Source organism: Muntiacus reevesi, chromosome 3 (assembly GCF_963930625.1).
Source record: "Muntiacus reevesi chromosome 3, mMunRee1.1, whole genome shotgun sequence".
NCBI lineage: Eukaryota > Metazoa > Chordata > Mammalia > Artiodactyla > Cervidae > Muntiacus > Muntiacus reevesi.
Genome location: NC_089251.1, coordinates 159,648,755 through 159,668,240, shown reverse-complemented (window position 1 = coordinate 159,668,240; position 19,486 = coordinate 159,648,755). Strand labels below are relative to the sequence as shown.

At 42.3% G+C, this 19,486-nt stretch overlaps 1 non-coding gene across 1 annotated transcript; it reads left to right on the top strand.

Annotated features, from left to right (window-relative positions):
• The first annotated feature begins 1,551 nt into the window (after positions 1-1,551).
• LOC136165668 (U6 spliceosomal RNA) lies at positions 1,552-1,658 on the top strand. Its single transcript, XR_010662672.1, has one exon. It is a non-coding gene; the product is annotated as a U6 spliceosomal RNA (small nuclear RNA).
• The last annotated feature ends 17,828 nt before the right edge of the window (positions 1,659-19,486 follow it).

The window sequence follows — 19,486 nt, the reverse complement described above, 5'->3', positions numbered from 1 at the left end:
GGCTCTGCCTCCAGCCTCCCATGGGGTCCTACACTCTACTTCTGTGTCTACAAATCTCCCTGTTTCTTGTAGAATTATGACTGATTTGCACTGTTGTATGGCAGAAACCATCACAACATCGTAAAGCAATTTTCCTCCAATTAGAAAAATAAGTTTTAAGAAAGTTCTCTCTTCTTATAGGGACAACAGTCATTGGATTTGCAGACCCACCCAACCCCGTATGACCTAGCCTTAACTTGATTACATCTGCAAAAAACTTTATTTCCAAGAAAAAAAAGAAGTAGTTGCATTCTGAGATTCTAGGTAGACATGATGGGGCTGGGGAGGGGTGGTGTGGAGACACTATTGGACCATAATAGACATAATAGACATGACAGCTGAGAACCAGTGAGGACCCTCTGGGAAGGTCACTGCTACAGCCGCTGACATTGGGGTTTAGTCGCTGTCATCATTGTCACAGCTGTTATCAACCTTAATATTCACTGCCTTTCCTTTTTGCTTCTCAGATTCTCCTTGGCAATAGGATCTACTCTGGTGGTTTCCACTCTCAATTCGAAACTCATGGAATACAAACTCCCACCTGCAACTTTGATCTGTCTTCTGAGCTCCAAACCACATTTTGATTTGCCTGGTTAACGTCTTGATGCAGGATTCCCACACCTTGGAAGCAACATTTTCTAAACAGGATTTTCTACATAATCCCCACAGGCACATGGCAAACTACTCCCATTCCGATACATCATCAATGCCCCTCTAGTGCCACTGTGAACAATCATTAAATTCACTTCCTTGCATCCACCCATATCTTATTGCTGCCATTGCCCAAGTTCATAGCTGGAACTGATGGCCCTCCTCCTACCATCTTGCTTCTTCCAAATCTGTGCTATTTCCAGCCACCAGCATCAGGCTTGCTTCCATAAATTCAGAGAAAAAATGCCACTCCTCTGTTATAGTCAGTAGCTTCTATTTCAAATTTTTCACTCTGGTATTTAAAAGCCCCGGACTGATGAAGTTCTACCCCTACTCATATAGTCTGTCCTTTGTCTTTATTCAAGTTGTTTCTTCTGCATGAACTGTCCTTCAGAATTTCAGGCATGTTTTAAATTATCTCTCCAGTTGTAGATTCTTTAAGAAACTATTCCACAGAATTTTTTCTTGAAGTATTCACAGATAAAACTGGCTTCTCCCTTCCTTTAGCCTCAGTATTATAGTGTGCCTTACTTACTGTACATCTGCATTGGAATAAAATCATTTACAGATGTACCTGGCTCCCTGACCAAATGGTAAGATTTTAGAGAAAAGGGGCAGATTCCTGATCATCTTGTTAATCCCAGGGCAAGACAGAGGAGACCTCCCCCAAAGTTTGATAAGTGCCGACTGAATATGTGTTGAATAAATTATTACTGAATTATTTTAGATTCTAAAGCTATAAGTATTGAAAGCAAATATTCAATTAGACACAGTTTTGCCATCAAAATCCCATTAAGGCATATTTGTTCCTTCCATTGTAAGGAATTTCAATCCATCACCATCTAAGTTTAAAATGTCAATGTGTTCGCTTCGTCAGCACAGATACTAAAATTGGAAGGATACAGAGAAGATTAGCACGGCCCCTTCACAAGGATGACATGAAAATTCATGAAGCATTCCATATTTTTCCTATATATAAAGTAGATCTAATGAGAACCTACTCCATAGTTCAGGGAACTTCACTCCACATTTGGTCTAGCAAAGAGGAGATATACGTGTGCATAAAGCTGATTCATTTGCTATACACCAGAAACCAACATAACACTGTAAAGCAACCATACTCCAATGAAATATAATTTTTTTAATTTAATAAAAAAAAAGTCAGCAGTCAATTCCATGATGTTAGAGAAAGGAAAGGAGAAAGAAACAGGGAGAAAGATAGGTACCCTACTTATCATCCTGTAATCAGAGGAAGATACTGATTCCGAGTTTTTAAGTGCTTTTCAAAAGAAGTTCCGACCAATAGAAGGAGTGTGAGTTTGGTCTTCTTTGGTCTGGCTACGCTTCTTCCCCAAACAATAGTTGATGGAAGATACTCTGGCCGTGATGGGCACTGGAAGTGGTTTCATTAGGTCTCTCGGAGATTCACCCCCTTTCAGAGAGTATTTCCTGTGTCTCACACAGTAAGATGTTACCTTTAGATCAGCCCACGAGGGAGTCACATACAGTCTGGCAGGAATGTGTCTCAGACACTCGAGAAGAGTGAAATCAGAAAGGCTTGATCCAGTTTCCTTGTTACATTTTTTTCCAGAAAAGTACATTTTCACCAGAGCCAGAAACCAAGGGACTAGATTCGGACTATAGATTAGAAAGGTCCGTATTTGTAATCCACCTAATGCCTTTTTCCGGGAAATATTACACACTTTACATTTGATACAGCCACAAGAAACATTACCAGTTCACTCATTCACCCCTTGTTTTGCAGCAGAAAACTCACAAAGCAACTCTGAGGAGCAAAGCCCTGGAGGGGGCTTGCTCAGACACCGAGGCTCCTCTGCAGGTCGCCCACACAGCTCCAGAGAAGGGCTCGCGGTTTCCTCACCCGCACTTGACTTCCGGCCTCACCCGCACTTGACTTCCGGCCTCACCCTCACTTGACTTCCGGCCTCACCCTCACTTGACTTCTGGCCTCACCCTCCTGTGCCTGAATATGGTCCTTACTCCTGGTGCATTCGACACAGAGAGGCCCTGGGCAAGACAGGTCACCAGGCAGGCGGACAGCTCTGGACTCCTCTTCCCCACAGCACTGAGCACTCCTGCCCTCCTACCCAGGACGTTCCGGTTCCTCATCCATTTCCTTCCTCCGATTTCCCACCCAAACCAGCCTTTGCAGACTTTGCTTTTTTATTTAGGAGGGAGTTTTGCTCTCTAACTGGCAGATAACTGACTCCTGAGTCCAGAGCATTTGTTCCTGGAACTGGTTGGCCTCGGCTGTGACAGGTGTCCTGAGAAGGGAGACTGTATAGCAGTTAGGGTCCTGTGGAATCCAATCCAATATATTTCAAAACTGTATTTAAAAGCAAGTAGATCTTCTATGAAATTCATCTCATTAATTCATAACCCAGGGGTTTCGATCACAAGTTTCCAAATCAACTTGAAATCTATTTATTAATTCAGTAAATAAGCCATCAAATAAGCCAACCACTGTCCTTGGGGTGAAGACTGCTGAGTCTGTAGAGCAGATTATGCCCTCAACGGTCTCATGGTCTAGAGACTCTTCAGAAAATCTATTGCACTGTTGATTCACATGCTGGCATATCTGAAGAGGAGACCCCACACAGTCCTTGGGAAAGGATTCAGTGCCTATGCATCCCCAAAGAGTTCCCTGCTTAGCTTTTCCAGGTGGCACATCCCAAGAGCTCAATAAATGTTTGGTATGACCATCATATAAGTAGTTGAAGTAGAATTATAGTCATAGCCATATGAACTTTTAAAATACGATTGATGTATACTTTTAAGAGAGACTGCACGTAGTAAAATTCCAACAGCAGGGGCAAGAATCAGCTTCTCATACAACCTGGCCAACACTGAGTATTCACCACTGTTCGATGGCTTCCAACCTGTTATTTGAGAATGTTGTTTGAATTTTCCATTTTTTTTTTTATATTAGTGAGTGTGACCTTTACTTTTATCAAATGTTTACTAGTCAGCTGTAGTTCTTCTTGAGAGTTCCGTGTGCCTGTCCACTGGTTCTTGAGGTTTTCCAGTGAATCCTTCTAAAGTTGATGCAGACATGTTAGAATGACATGAAAGAAATAAGCCATGAGTGAAGAGGCAGCCCCTTTTTCAGCAGCATCTTCAGAAGGGAAAGTGAAATTATAATACCTGGCAGTGAGAGAGGCTGAAACCTCCAAAAGCTACCATTTATTGAAACTGCTAAGTGTTAATAACAGGCGGGCTTCCCTGGAGGCTCAGGGGTAAAGAACCTCCCTGACAATGTAGGAGATGGAATAGACCTGGGTTCCATCCCTGAGTTCAATCCCTTGGTCAGGAAGATACCCTGGAGGAGGAAATGGCAACCCACTCCAGTATTCTTGCCTGGGAAATCCTGTGGACAGCGGAACCTGGCTGGCTACAGTCCATGGGGTCGCAAAGGGTAGGATATGACAGTGATTAAGCAACAGCATGAACCATTCCTTTATTTTACAGGTGGTAAACTGAGAACCTAAGTAACAGTAATGCAAGTAAGGTAACAGGTTAATTCATGAGGTCTCCCTTTCTGTCTTCAGGGCATAAATCCACAGGTTCTGGGGCCAGGTGGCCAAATATTGATTCCTGGGTCTATCAGACCTGCTGTGTACCCCTGAGCAAGTTACTCGGCCATTCTGTGCTCCCAGTTTCCTCCACTGTGAATGATAATTGTATCCACCTCATAGAATCCCCATGGGCAGAAGAGCCTGGTGGGCTACAGTCCATAGGGTCCACAGAGTCGGACACAACTGAAGCGACTTAGCACGCGTGCACACATGCACACACACATAGGATTATCGGGTTTCCCAGGTGGCTCAGTGGTAAAGAACCCACTTGCCAATACAGGAGACGTAAGAGATGCAGGCTCGATCCCTGGGTCGGGAAGATCCCCTGGAGGAGGGCACAGCAACCCACTCCAGTACTCTTGCCTGGAGAATCCCGTGGACAGAGGAGCCTGGTGGGCTACAGTCCACAGGTTCGCAAAGAGTCAGACACGACCGAAGGGACTTAGAATGTAGCACTCATGGGATTATCATGAGGACTAGATGAGACATAATGTACAATAGGCAACAATCTGTCAATGTTTTTCTCGCAGTTTATTAAAATTAAAATCTCTGCGGTGAAAGTAAGTTTGTCAGTGAGTATTATAATCTATCCCTTTACTATTGATTTAAGCATTTTGAAGCCATGGAGTTAGGCGAATAAGGGACATGATTTTTAAATCTTCTTGAGGAAATGCTGCTTTTATTATTAAGCAGTCTCCTTCTTTGTTCTTCTTAATGCTTTTCTCTATAATTTTTTCAGATATAGTTAATCTAGCCTTCTTTAAGGTAATAACTTCCTGTTTTATCTTTTTCCCTTTCTACATTTCGATCCTTCTATAGCCTTGCATTTTAGGTACATAGATAACTCATAAACAGCATGTAGCTAGACTTTCTTTAATCCGTTCTGAGAATATTTGTCTTTTAATAGATTAATTTCATCCATTTAAATTATTAAGTTTATTCCTATCTTTTTGTTGCTGTAAATAAATGGGGTTTTCTCCTCCATTATATTCTAATTTTTTTTCCTGTGTATGAAGGCTATTGATTTTTGTGTGCAAAGTTTATATTCTACTACCCTGATGAATTCTTTTATGATTTGAGTTAGTTTTATTATTGTTTCTCTAGGGCTTTCCAAGCAAGCTTTCATATCAGCTGTTAATAATGGTTTTGCTGTTCTTCCAAGTCTTGTGTCCCTAATTGTTCTTTCTTAATTGCACTGGCTTCACATAAATTGCTTAATATTCTTGCCTTGCTTCTGACCATGAAGGGAAAATCTCTTGTCTCCCCATTAACAGTCTGATATTAAGACTGAGTTATTATATTGGGCTAGCCAAAATGTTTTTTTGGTTTTGTCCATAACATCTTACAGAAAAACCAAATGAACTTTTTGTCCAACCCGACATATTACGATGTTAAGAAAATATCTACCTATACCTTTTTTCTTAAACATTTTTAAAAGCAAATGTTGAATTTTGCCAAACAATTTTAAACCACAGTTGGAGATAATTATATGATTTTTCTTCTTGGACTCATTAGGATGAGGAGTTACATTAATAGACTTCCTGCTATGTCTGATTTGCCTTCACAGTACACATTCCACTTAGTCATGGTGTATTTATTTTTAAGGCAGTTTCAACCTGCTTACTAATATTATAATTAGTATTTGCACAATATTCATAAGCAACAGCGATCTAGATTTTATTTTTGGCATATTTGTGTCAATGTTAATCTTGAGTCATAAACTGGTTTTAGAAATTTTCATTCCTTTTCTACAATATTTTTTTTAGCTTTGAGGTTATCTGGTCATCTAATGATTCACTGAAATTCTCCTGTGACAGCCTCTGGGCCTAGTACTCCTACAGTCCAGATAACTTTCCTATTTCTTCTATGGAAATGGATAGAAGCTTTTTATTTGTACTGGGATTAACTTGGACACATTTTGTTTTCCTAAGAAATTGTTCATTTCGCTGAAGTTTTTCCAAAATTTCCATAGAAGTGTAAAAAATGTTTTATCTTCTTTCAAATTCCTATCAATAGAAGTCTTGTGTATTTGTGCTTTCTCCCATTTTTTCTTGGGGGAATTGGCCAGTGGATTTTCTTCTTTTCTTTCTTTCTTTCTTTTTTTTGCTAAGGCTCCTCACTTGATGGTGACAATCCGCTCGGCCATGTGTCACAGCCCACGTGTGCACCCGCTGCCTTGAGCCCCACCCCTTCAGCTCCTAAAGCCTATACTTGGAGAACTAGTTGGTCTCAAGCTTACCTGATGCATTGAACCATATAAGCAATCCTTTTCTTTTTTGCAGAAGGTTCAATGAATACTTTTAATAGGCTACCTTCAGGTTTAACCATTTCAGGTAAATTTGCCAGGGAAAACAATGGCCCCTTTCAGTAAACAAACTTAAGGCTTTCCTCACTTTTCCAGCAAGTTTACCTAGATTGTTATTTTAAATGTTGCTTCTCTTCCTTTATTTAGTTCTCCTTCTTCAACAACTCTATATCTATTTGGGGCCCTTTTTCCTGCCTTCCATGACAGCCACTTTCCCTTTGAAACTTTTACTTTTATTTCATTCTCATATTCTTCATCACTTTTCTTTTTTCAAAGTTTCTTGTTTTATTTCATTTGATCCACTCTAAGCCACCCAGTGTTTTGGGGTTTTTTTCCACTTCTGACATGTTTTCACTTTTTTTCATATTTTCCTGATTTTTGTGCAGGTCATAACCATGATCCCCCTAAAACAGTAGCCTACCCAATCCATCCTCCTATGAGGCTCATTTCTCCAGAAGAGTAGGCTTTTCAATGGTCATTTGTGGTAGACATTCTGTCTTTTATCTTTGTTAGCTGTTTAGGTATTTATTTTCAGATTTGATGGTCCACAATTTTTCTATACTGTGCCTATGAATAAACTTGTTTTTATTCTTGACTATTGAGACTGTGCTTTTGCTAACTGAAGTTTCATGTCTTCTTTTTCAAGTCCAGAAAAATCCCTTTCCCATGACTTTATTATCTCCTTCTGGAACCTTACTTGGTATAGAGTGGAACTTCAATTTCTACCCCAATGACTATTTTTCTTTCTTGCTAGTAATAAAACCCTCTTATTTTTTCACTTTAAAACCACAATATTTATTTTGTCACAGAAACCCACTGTATCAGTAATCAGTGGATGGGAAGATATCCCTATTCAAGCTTCCCTTATAAAACTTCCATTTATCATTTTTACACCTGTCGCTCATCTCTGAACCCATCTGTTAATTATACTGGGATCTTGGCCATGTCTGTAAATACTGACTGATGAGTGTAGAACTTGGTAAACCATTTTATTTCTTTTATCCATTATACTGATAAATGTCCACTTGTGACATTGTACAGGAGACAGGGATCAAGACCATCCGCAAGAAAAAGAAATGCAAAAATGCAAAATAACTGTCTGAGGAGGCCTTACAAATAGCTGTGAAAAGAACAGAAAAGCAAAGGAGAAAAGGAACAATACACCCATTTGAATGCAGAGTTCCAAAGAATAGCAAGGAGAGATAAGAAAGCCTTCCTCAGTGATCAGTGCAAAGAAATAGAGGAAAATAATAGAATGGGAAAGACTAGAGTCTTCTTTAAGAAAATAGGAGACACCAAGGGAACATTTCATGCAAAGATGGGCTCAATAAAGGACAGAAACGGTATAGACCTAACAGAAGCAGAAGATAATAAGAAGAGGTGGCAAGAATACACAGAACTGTACAAAAAAGATCTTCATGACCCAGATAATCACGATGGTGTGATCACTCACCTAGAGCCAGACATCCTGGAATGTGAATTCAAGTGGGCCTTAGGAAGCATCACTATGAACAAAGCTAGTGGAGGTAATGGAATTCCCGTTGAGCTATTTCAAATCCTGAAAGATGATGCTATGAAAGTACTGCATTCAATATGCCAGCAAATTTGGAAAACTCAGCAGTGGCCACAGGACTGGAAAAGGTCAGTTTTCATTTCAATCCCAAAGAAAGGCAATCCCAAAGAATGCTCAAACTACCGCACAATTGCACTCATCTCACACGCTAGTAAAGTAATGCTCAAAATTCTCCAAGTCAGGCTTCAACAATATATAAACTTCCAAATGTTCAAGCTGGTTTTAGAAAAGGCAGAGGAACCAGAGATCAAATTCCCAACATCAGCTGAATCATCGAAAAAGCAAGAGAGTTCCAGAAAAATATCTATTTCTGCTTTATCGACTATGCCAAAGTCTTAGACTGTGTGGATCACAATAAACTGTGGAAAATTCTTCAAGAGATGTGAATACTAGACCACCTGACCTGCCTCTTGAGAAATCTATATGCAGGTCAGGAAACAACAGTTAGAACTGAACATGGAACAACAGACTGGTTACAATTTAGGAAAAGGTGTACATTGAAGCTGTATATTGTCACCCTGTTTATTTGTCTTATATGCAGAGTATGTCATGAGAATTACTGGGCTGGAAGGAACACAAGCTGGAACCAAGATTGCTGGGAGAAATAGCAGAAAGTGAAGAAGAACTAAAGAACCTCTAGATGAAAGTGAAAGAGGAGAGTGAAAAGTTGGCCTAAAGCTCAGCATTCAGAAAACTAAGATCGTGGCATCTGGTCTCATCACTTCATGGCAAATAGATGGAGAAACAGTGGAAACAGTGGCAGACTTTATTATTTTGGGCTCCAAAATCACTGCAGATGGTGATTGCAGCCATGAAATTAAAAGATGCTTATTCCTGGGAAGGAAAGTTATGACCAACCTAGACAGCATATTAAAAAGCAAAGACATTACTTTGCCAACAAACGTCCATCTAGTCAAGGCTATGGTTTTTCCAGTAGTCATGTATGAATGTGAGAGTTGGACGATAAAGAAAGTTGAACGCCAAAGAATTGATGTTTTGAACTATGCTGTTGGAGAAGACTCTTGAGAGTCCCTTGGACTGCAAGGAGATCCGACCAGTCCATCCTAAAGGAAATCAGTTCTGAATATTCATTGGAAGGACTGATGTTGAAGCTGAAACTCCAATACTTTGTCCACCTGATGCGAAGAGCTGACTCTTTTGAAAAGACCCTGATGCTGGGAAAAATTGAAGGCAGGAGGACAAGGGGACGACAGAGGATGAGATGGTGGGATTACATCACTGATTCAATGGACATGAGTTTGAGTGGACTCTGGGAGTTAGTGATGGACAGGGAGGCCTGCCATGCTATAGTCCATGAGGTCGCAAATAGTTGGAGACGACTGAACGACTGAACTGAACTGAACTGATCCATTATACTGATGTATTGTGAGAAGCTAATAAGGCAGGCAGACTTAGATTCAAATATTTGCTTCCAAAATAATTATTCTATAAAAGATAATCTCTAGTATCACTATCACTAGCTGTTCCATCTGCATTTCTTCAAATTGTACCACATATTACTTTCTATTTATGTGTAAAAAGCATCAGTGTGAAAGTCACTCAGTCATGTCCGACTCTTTGCGACCCCGTGGACTACACAGTCCATGGAATTCTCCAGGCCAGAACACTGGAGTGGGTAGGTATTCCCTTCTCCAGGGGATCTTCCCAACCCAGGAACTGAAGCCAGGTCTCCGGTATTGCAGGAGGATCCTTTGCCAGCTGAGCCACCAAGAAAGCCCATAACCAGCAATGGTACAGCATTAATTGATGCTGTCATAATCTAGATATAAATATTATGCAAAGTCAGAGATTAGGGAGACTGCAGTTCAGGTTATTTTCCAGCTCTGCCCTTCACTGCTGGTGTGACCTTCACAAACTCAATTAAATTCTGTTAGTTCCTTCAGTTGTTAAGTGGAGAATTATTTTAACAGAATAACTAATGAATGTGCCTAGCACGTTTCCTAAGCAGACTATGATTTTATCCAAAGTATGGCATCAGACATAATTAAACAATTGTTCTCTGTGATTCTTCAACTCAGGTTCATCCAGCTTTTAAAATCCCTACACTTTAGTGACAGCAAAGGACATGCAAATATCAGGTAATGTTTGAATGCTTGAACCCTGAGATTTGGACATCATCAGGCCTATTAACCCAGCACAGTCATTTTCCCAATGCAGAAAATGAGACAGTTTAAAAATTGTCCGAAATTTGCAAGAAGCCAAAGTCAACTGCATTTTTTCCCAGTGTTTTTCCGTTGCCCTACATTACCTCTGATTGGGCTGGCTTAGAACACAAACTCATCTTGAAATCTCAATATTCGAAAGTGATTTTTCCATATTTGGTGTATTTAAGTATCACATGATTTCATTCTTCACTTATCCTGTTTCGCTTTGTGAAATTAACACAGAAAACATCTATAAATGCTCGATTCATGTAATGAAATATACATTAATAATACTTTACACATACATGCAAAATTAAAGAGTTTACTCTTATAATTAGCATCAAAGAAAGAAGGACGTCAGTATACCTTTCCACTAACATTTAAGACTGAATATCTTCTTTCTTTTATTTTATTATATCAAGTCCAGTGTTGCTGCCAAACTTGTACTTGACTTTGAAACATCAGCCTCGGTTTGTGTTAATAAACACCCCAGCTGCTACGGGAGTCTTCAGAACAGACTGTGGTGCAGACAAGGAGATGAAGTGGAAATGAAATGAGAGTGACTTTATTCTTGCTAGGCAGAACGTTTGAAGTTTTTATCATCATCCTTCTTATTTTAGAATCTCTTGCAGTTCTTCTCTCATTCCAAAAGGAGACATTACAAATGGAAAATTAGTGGGCAGCAGATAAGGACTTGGTAATTATGCGCCTGCTAGGTGGCAAGATTAGGAGGCTATAATTTAAAGCAATCACTGACGAAGCTTTCTAATTCATAAAGAGCAGAAAGAGAGTGCATTTGTGCTGACGAAATCTTTTCCAGTCCTCATTTGCCTTTATCCACACACACACACAAAAACACTTTTTCTGTTGCAAATGTATCTCTTTTTCTTGCAAATTGCATCTTGACTATTAAAATATATAAGTGTGTTTGGCTGAGAATTAGTTATTAGAATAAAACTAACAGATAGCCTAATGCTAAATATCATAATATAATGATGGCATCAGAAACAAAGTGACTGTGGAATCTTAGGGTTTTCTGAGCAAGGAAGTGAAAAGCTGTTCGCTGCAACCTTCGCACGCAGGATCCCAGAGTCATTGCATAGTGGGATCTTGTCTTTGACATCTGCTGTGAAATATTCTTTTTATTCTCAATTCTGGAGGATGAAGAGCATTTAACTAAAGCTCTAAGGAGCTGATTAAATGAACCTGGGATTGCAGAGGCCAAATCAGCAGATTGCAACACAGAATGTCACTATATTAGTTTATAATCAAAGAAAATAGACAATTTTCCAATGACCAGCATATCTATGCTTGGTCTCCAGCATAAGGCTGTCCCAGAAAAAGGCTTGTAAGACAAAACTGAGTGCCTTACTCAACAAGCACAAACAATAAGTAACAAACAATTTGAAGATGATACATTTCCATACATTCATACATTTAAAAGCATATCTCTAAAGGACATTTTTTTAAGCATACCTCTCAAAACATTGCTGTGTTAAAAAAGAAACTGGAAGAAATACTGGTGTTAAAGTTCATAATTAGACAGATGTCTGCCTTGTATTAAAATAGAAAATATCTAAAAATCAAATAAAAAGAGATCCTTTAGTAAATATCATGGACTTTCAGTACAAATTAGGGTAAAATATAAAATATGGTCTCTCTCTCTCTCTCTCTTTTTTCTTTTGGTCCTACTTCTCCAACATTTCTGCCACTAGAGTCATGAAGGACAGTGCAGTTTTCAAAATTTGGCAGAGAACCAGAATCTGTTTTCCCTGAAATTTGTGTTCTTGGTAACTAACTGCATTGTTACCATCAGAAATAGTGTCTGGGCTACCGGAAAGTAAAATTGAAGGTCACTCGTATCATAAAACAGAAATGATTGCTCCAGAAAAACAACAGATACCTAGAACACACTGTTATAGTGCGCTGACTTATTTATCCTTCCTCATTGATCTCCCCTGCATTGAGTTATGTTTCTCAGTGGTTCATAAAGCACATCCCGTGAAGGTAAGAAGGGACCAGGAGCAGGAGGGAAGCGCTGCCCCTGAAAGCCTCTGTGAGCGTGACCTTGAGCGGTCACTCCTGCTTTGCTGCATCATTTGTCTTCATTTCTGCGTCCTGTGTACCCCAGGGAGTCCGAGAGTCCTTCCCATTACCCACCCTGGGTCATTAACGCAACGTCTCACTTGGATGGCAAGTGACCTCATTAAATTATAAACATGTCTTTATTGTCACGCACCTCTTTAGGAGGAACTTCAGTAAAAGTCTATCCTAGTTCTAAAAGAAAAAGCTTTTAAGATTTTGGCTGGAAATTTGCTAAATATATAGATCTATTTATCAGTCAAAAGTAACAAATTTCCAACTTCCTGCCTTGCCCTTCAGTACAAGATGGATGAACCAACCCACACCCAGCAGTGAAAGATGAAAGGGATGCAGCAGGGTATATATGCAGGGAAGAATATGGAGCAGAGCAACCCTGACCGTTACGAGAAGGGGGACTCTAAGGGTGTTGCTGGATAATTTTAAAAGCTAACCTTTCTTAAATATCCCCTATGGTCCAGGCACTGTTCGAATCACTTTGCATAAAATGACTTGCTTAATCGTGATGACAACCTGTGAGGTATACATAGACTGGTGATGGGTAGACATGACAGATACATAGAAATGAGAGAGAGAGAGAGAAAAGACTGACAGACGTAGATGATAGATGGGCAGTAGGAACCCAGAGAGATGCCAGAGACACAGAGAAAGATGGAAGTCAGAGGGTAGATTAGGTAGCTAGATACATAAACAGACACATAGATAGCCGAAGATAGGGAAAATTCAGAGGGGTTAGTGACTCACTCCAGGTCAAACACTGAGGAGCTTCAAGCTTCAGACACAAGGAACGTGACCCCGGGCTGGAGTTCTGGACCACGAGTCTAGACTTCTAAGCAAGCGAGCTGATGACACATCCGTGTGCGTGTCACTAACGCGAGTCCATAGTGCGTGTGCTCACAGTAGACACATTTGCCTGCACTAGCTGGAGGCGAAGCAGGATTTCTGGTGGGAAGGATTTAACGTGGTTACCTAGGCAGCATTACAGCGCTTCAGAGCAGAGGCCGGTTCTCAGTTCACAAGCCCAATCAGGCCAAGAGCCCTGTCTGCACCCCAGTCGCCTAAGGCCGAGAACGCAGGGTAGGGCGGGGCCTTCCATGCCCACGGGGCTGTCTCTGGGCTGACACAGCACAGCTCTCCTTTCCAAAACGCATTCCATCACACAGAGACCCGAGCCAGTGACGAAGCATGCACAACAGAGGGATTTTGAATATGTCCCTCAGCAGAGGCTGAGGACGTTCTGCAAGCCTGAAATGCAGCCCTTCAGCTCATCGGGGAAACCAATGGATGGGGGAAAGCTCAGCAGAGCCTGAAAGTGACAGAGCTTGATGAGAGGAAATGACAGCTCGATGCTAGGAGAGCATCACCCTCAAAGCGGGGTACAGCCTGAAGAAAAGCAGGCCCACCCCCCACCACCGTGTTATCAGGAGCTGGGGATTTAGGCAAATCTAACATCTAACTGACAGAGACTCTATCTAGCTTTTTTGGTGGCTCAGACAGTGAAGAATTCACCTGCGATGCAGGAGACCCAGTTTAATCCCTGGGTCAGGAAGATCCCCTGGTGAATGAAATGGCAACCCACTCCAGTATTCTTGCCTGGAGAATCCCATGGACAGAGGAGCCTGGCGGGCTACATCCCATGGGTTCACAAAGAGTCAGGCACGACTGAGCGACTAACACTTTTAACATCCAGAAAGAAACACTTCTGCCATCCTTAATTCAGATGACTGGCTGCATCATGTTTAATATATGTTCTTCTTCCTTCAATGTTCTAAGAGAAAGTGGGCCTTCTTGCCTTTTTTAAGTGGTCTGGGTGGGGAGGCCTGCATCTGAACAGCTATGGCCCAACAATCAAAATCCTACCAACCCCAGTGGACAAATCCAAGGTTTTTGTCAACAGCTGCTCTGTTCAGGCTAGACGGAGTATCCCCAGCTAAAGCCTTTCCTACTTGCGGATTTAAACAGGCACTGGCCACAGGCAAATGTAAGCCGCTTTGTAATTCAGTAAACTGGTCCAAGTGTTCTCATCTCTGCTTCCGGAATCCAGATTTCTCATTTCAGAGGGGTCCTAATTAGTCGAAGTTAATACCATTTACACAGATCTCCACCACTGCGTAAGCTTCTTACAGCCTGAGGATGGGATATAATCTTACATAATCACTAATCTTATTCTACAATGGGCCTCCATCTCATTAGATGCAATTGCCCTATATTGGTGACACGGGAGAATCTTGCATCGTGCTGGGATGCCAACCGGGCTGGAATTATTTGAACAGGATGGAAAGGTGCTCGGAGAGACCAACAGAAAGATTGACTCCCATGACTCTCATCCAGATTCAGCACACAAGTCCAAGTCTGTTTCCTCAGGAGCGTAATTTGGACCCCCCTGTTCCCTGACCCATTTGCAAATCCTCTAGATTTCTCTGTCCAAGATTCCTTCTATGCACAGCTGTCGGACTTCCCACTTGCTCTGCCCCACTGTCTGTTCTGTCCAGGACTTGACACTGTACAGCTACTGTTGTCTGCTCAGCTGAGGAGTCTGTGTCCCACATCTCTGCATGGGTGTTCTGGTCCTCGCCTCCAGCTCAGAGGAATCCCACTCTAGTTCTGCCAGAGCTCCAGCATATTCAGTGGGCTATCACCGCCATAGACAAAGAGAGCACGGTCTATAAAAGTATGTTCTATTTCATCATGAGTATTAATAATACAAGGCATTTTTGGCATCCAACATTTATTAGAAGACGGTTTCCCTCATAACTCAGTTGGTAAAGAATCCGCCTGCAGTGCAGGAGATCCTGGTTCGATTCCTGGGTCGGGAAGAGCTGCTAGAGAAGGGATAGGCTACCCACTCCAATATTTTTGGGCTTCCCTTGTGGCTCAGCTGGTAAAGAATCCGCCTGCATTGCGGGAGAACTGGGTTCGATCTCTGGGTTAGGAAGATCCCCTGGAGAAGGGAGAGGCTACCCACTCCAGTGTTCTGGCCTGGAGAGTTCCATGGACTACACAGTCACAAAGAGTCAGACACGACTGAGCGACTTTCACTTCACTATTTATTAGAAAGCAGATGCATATTAGAACTTTTCTTATTTCATTTAATAGGGCCACATAGGAATGGCTCTCATTTCCTAAATAAATCCATAGATCAAATAGGCAGAGCGCTGGAAGGCTCTTCAGTGTCACTCAGTCCATTCCCATCTGTTTCTGCGGTCCGGTCAGTAAGTCATGCCCTGCTCTTTGCGACCCCATGAACTGCAGAAGGCCAGGTCTCCCTGTCCCTCACTGTCTCCCGGAGTCTGCCCAAGTCTGTGCCCACTGAATCCGTGATGCCATCCAACCACCGCATCCTCTGTCACCCTCTTCTCCTTTTGCCCTCAATCCTTCCCGGTTGTGGTAGTGCTGAGATGGCCCCAGGGACCCCACATCCCCCGCTGTACTGGGGTTGGCCCACGCGACCAACGGGAACGGCAGAAGTATTACCGGGTCACGTGGTGATGGTGGAAAAGACACTGCACTTCTGGCTCACGCTTCCTCTCTCTCTGCCGCTCCCATCATCGCTCCGTGGGAAGCCAGTTGCCGAGTCCTGAGCAGCCCACGAAGAGGCCCACACGGTAACACCGAGCCCTCCGGCCAGCAGCCGGCTGAGAGATGTTCCAGCCTTGCTCAGGTCTTCAGACGACCGGAGCCTGGCCGCAACCTCACAAGAAACTTTGAGCCGGAAGGGCCCCGCTAAGCCATTCCCAGAGCCCTGACCCTCAGAACGTGGGTGAGGTAGTAGATACTTGTCATCTTCAGCCGCTGGGATTTGGAGTAACTTGTTAAATAAGGTGAAAATCAGCTCATTCGTGTCTGACTCTTTGTGATTCCATGCACTGTAGCCTGCCAGGTCCCTCTGTCCATAGGATTTTCCAGACAAGAAGACTAGAATGAGTTGCCATTTCCTCCTCCAAGGGATCTTTCCATCTCAGGGATTGAACCCGGTCTCCTGTGTCTCCTGCGTTGGCAGGCAGATGCTTGACCCCTTGCACCACGTGGGAAGCCGGATTTGTTAAGTAGTAACATGTATCTGATACTCCAGGCTACCAGGGGCAGGGGTAGGGGCAGGGGAGGGGGAGAGAAGGCCATCAGCCTACCACACGCCTTGGTTGCCTTTGCCAGCCTTTATCCCTCAGTCTTCTGCCCACATCCAGGAATTCTGGGGCTGAAGCATAAGAGATGCTACAAATTCATGTTCTCCAGATGCCTGAGGTTACCGCACAAAATGAACTGAAATGTCATATTAAAATGCTCTAATAAAGAAATTGTAAATTTATATGTTTCTCTGGATAGGATATTTTGCTTTTCAAAATAACCCACATTGGAGCAAAATTTAATTAAATACATCAGAACAAAATCAGTGATAATAGAATTTTGCCACTCAAATGAAACTCCAAGTAATATGAATTCTTAGATTATTCATGATATGGAACTAGACACAAGTGGGGACTACTGGATTTCATTCTAGATTATTCCTCTTCTACAGAAAATACTAGTCAAGGGTATTCCCTATGGATTTGTTGTTGTTATTCAGTCACTAGGTCATATTCGACTCTTTGAGACCCCATGGACTGCAGCATACCAGGTCTCCCTGTCCTTCACCATCTCCTGAAGCTTACTCAAAGTCATGTCCGTTAAGCTGATGATGCCATCCAACCATTTCGTCCTCTGTGGTACCTTTCTCCTCTTGCCTTCAATCTTTCCAACATCGGGGTCTTTTCATATGAGTTGGTTCTTTGCATCAGGTGGCCAAAGTACTGGAGCTTAAGTTTCAGCATTAATCCTTCCAATGAATATTCAGGATTGATTTCCTTTAGGATTGATTGGTTTGATCTCCTTCGAGTCCAAGGGACTCTCAAGAGTCTTCTCCAACACCACAGTTCAAAAGCATCAGTTCTTTGGCGCTCAGCCTTCTTTACAGTCCAACTCTCACATCCATACCTGACTACTGAAAAAACTATATCTTTGACTATACACACCTTTGTTGGATTTGAATCAGTCGCAAATTACCATTTCTAAGCTTAATCATACCTTTGTTTTATTCTCCTTTCCAAAAACTAAACTGGTATCAGAGAGCTGAGGCTTGGGGATGAACTCAAACTAGCTTAAGTCTTCGGTCAAGAAGCAACTCTCGTTTCCTCTTTTAAAAATGTGAAATGTTGCCAAAATGCTTAAGATAAGGTAAACTCGGAGAGTGGCTAGCACGGCCATGGTGGAATAGATGTAGGACCGCCCCTCGGAGCTTGCTCACCCTTCTGCGGACTGTGGTTGTTGCCAGAGCGTCCACGGGAGCATTCCAATTACAGAGCCTCTCTAGGTCCATGTGCATTAAAGTTCCTGCCCTCCTGGTTCACCAGAATGCTCATTCTGTCACAGAACAGAGACCAGATTAATGCGACAAGGCTTATTTTTTGCCAAAGCTGTAAGATTTTTTAGAGAGTTCTCAGTTCAGCACTGATGTTTACAGACACAGGATTTCACCAGCCTTTTATTAGCAACATGATGAATGTATGAAATCTAAGATACCAAAAGGTATAGCAGAGATGGTGCTTTACATGGAGCTCATATTTTGACCACATGATTGTCTTGTTGCTAGACCAGGAACAAGAGTTAACACATCGTTCTATGACAAGGTCTTCTTCTCCAAGTGTGAGAGCTGCATCAGGATCACATTCAGGACACAGCATATAGGAGTGTCCCGTTTGGAGTGGGGATGCTGGGGGTGGGGGGGGTACCATTTTTCAAGTTCTGGAGCTGTTCAGTTTGACGAGCAATACCCTACGAGGTGAACCCCACGGTGTGATGGAAGAAAATACCTCTTACATATTCTGACATTATCAAAATGTTTAAATACATGGAGTAAAGAAAGTAACAGAAGATCCATATTTTACATTTTCAGACCACCTATTACTCTATTCTTGAGTATAGAGCCCCTGCATACCTCATTCATTTCCGCTTCCCTGCGGTTCCTGACAGAGCTCTTTCAATAGCGGGTGTGCAAGGAACATGTGCTGTTGTTGTTGTTCAGTCGATAAGTCGTGTCTGACTCTTTGTGACCCCATGGACTGCAGCACGCCAGGCCTCCCTGTCCCTCACTGTCTCCTGGAGTTCACCCAAGTTCATGGCTATTGAATCGGTGATGCCATCCAACTCTTAATCCTCTGTCATCCCCTTCTCCTCCTGCCTTCAATCTTTCCCAGCATCAGGGTCTTTTCCAATGAGTCGGCTGTTCACATTAGGTGGCCAAAGTATTGGAGCTTTAGCTTCAGCATCAGTCCTTCCAATGAATATTCAGGACTGATTTCCTTCAGGATTGACTGGTTTGATCTCCTTGGAGTCGGAGGGACACTCTAGAGTCTTCTCCAGTACCACAATTCAAAAACATCAATTCTTCAGCATTCAGCCTTCTTTGTGATCCAACTCTCACATCCTTATAAGACTACTGGAAAAACCATAGCTGTGACTATATGGATCTTTGACATCAAAGTGATGTCTTCACCTTTTAGTACACGGGGACACATGATGAGTGAGTGAATGAGCCCATGCATTTGAGGATTATGAAATCTTTTCCTTGTTGAAGTCATGCCCTGTTACTCTCAAGACTACCATAAAACTGATGATCTAACACAGGACTCAACAGGTCAGGGCAAAGAGTTTGTGAAGGAAGATATACTCTCCCTTCAAAAATGACACAAAAGGGGCGTCATCCCACTCGCCACCTGGAGAGGTAACCGTCCTGCTTCATCCTGGAGGCAGCACCAAGGTGCGCCTGTTCTAGCAGCATGCTCCGTGAACATGCCCGTCCCCACCGACTTGTAACGGAGAGCTAACACTGAATGCTTGAGGGTCACAAGCTTTATTCAGATTCTCTCCCACACTCAATACTGTTTCTTCTTCTCTGACTGATAACCCCTAAAATGTGATCGCAAGATAGCAACATGATCTGTTTCAGTGCAGCCTGTTTCAACCCTTTCAACCTCTTTAAGAGAAAAACAAAACAAAACAAAAAGCAGGCAACAAGAACATG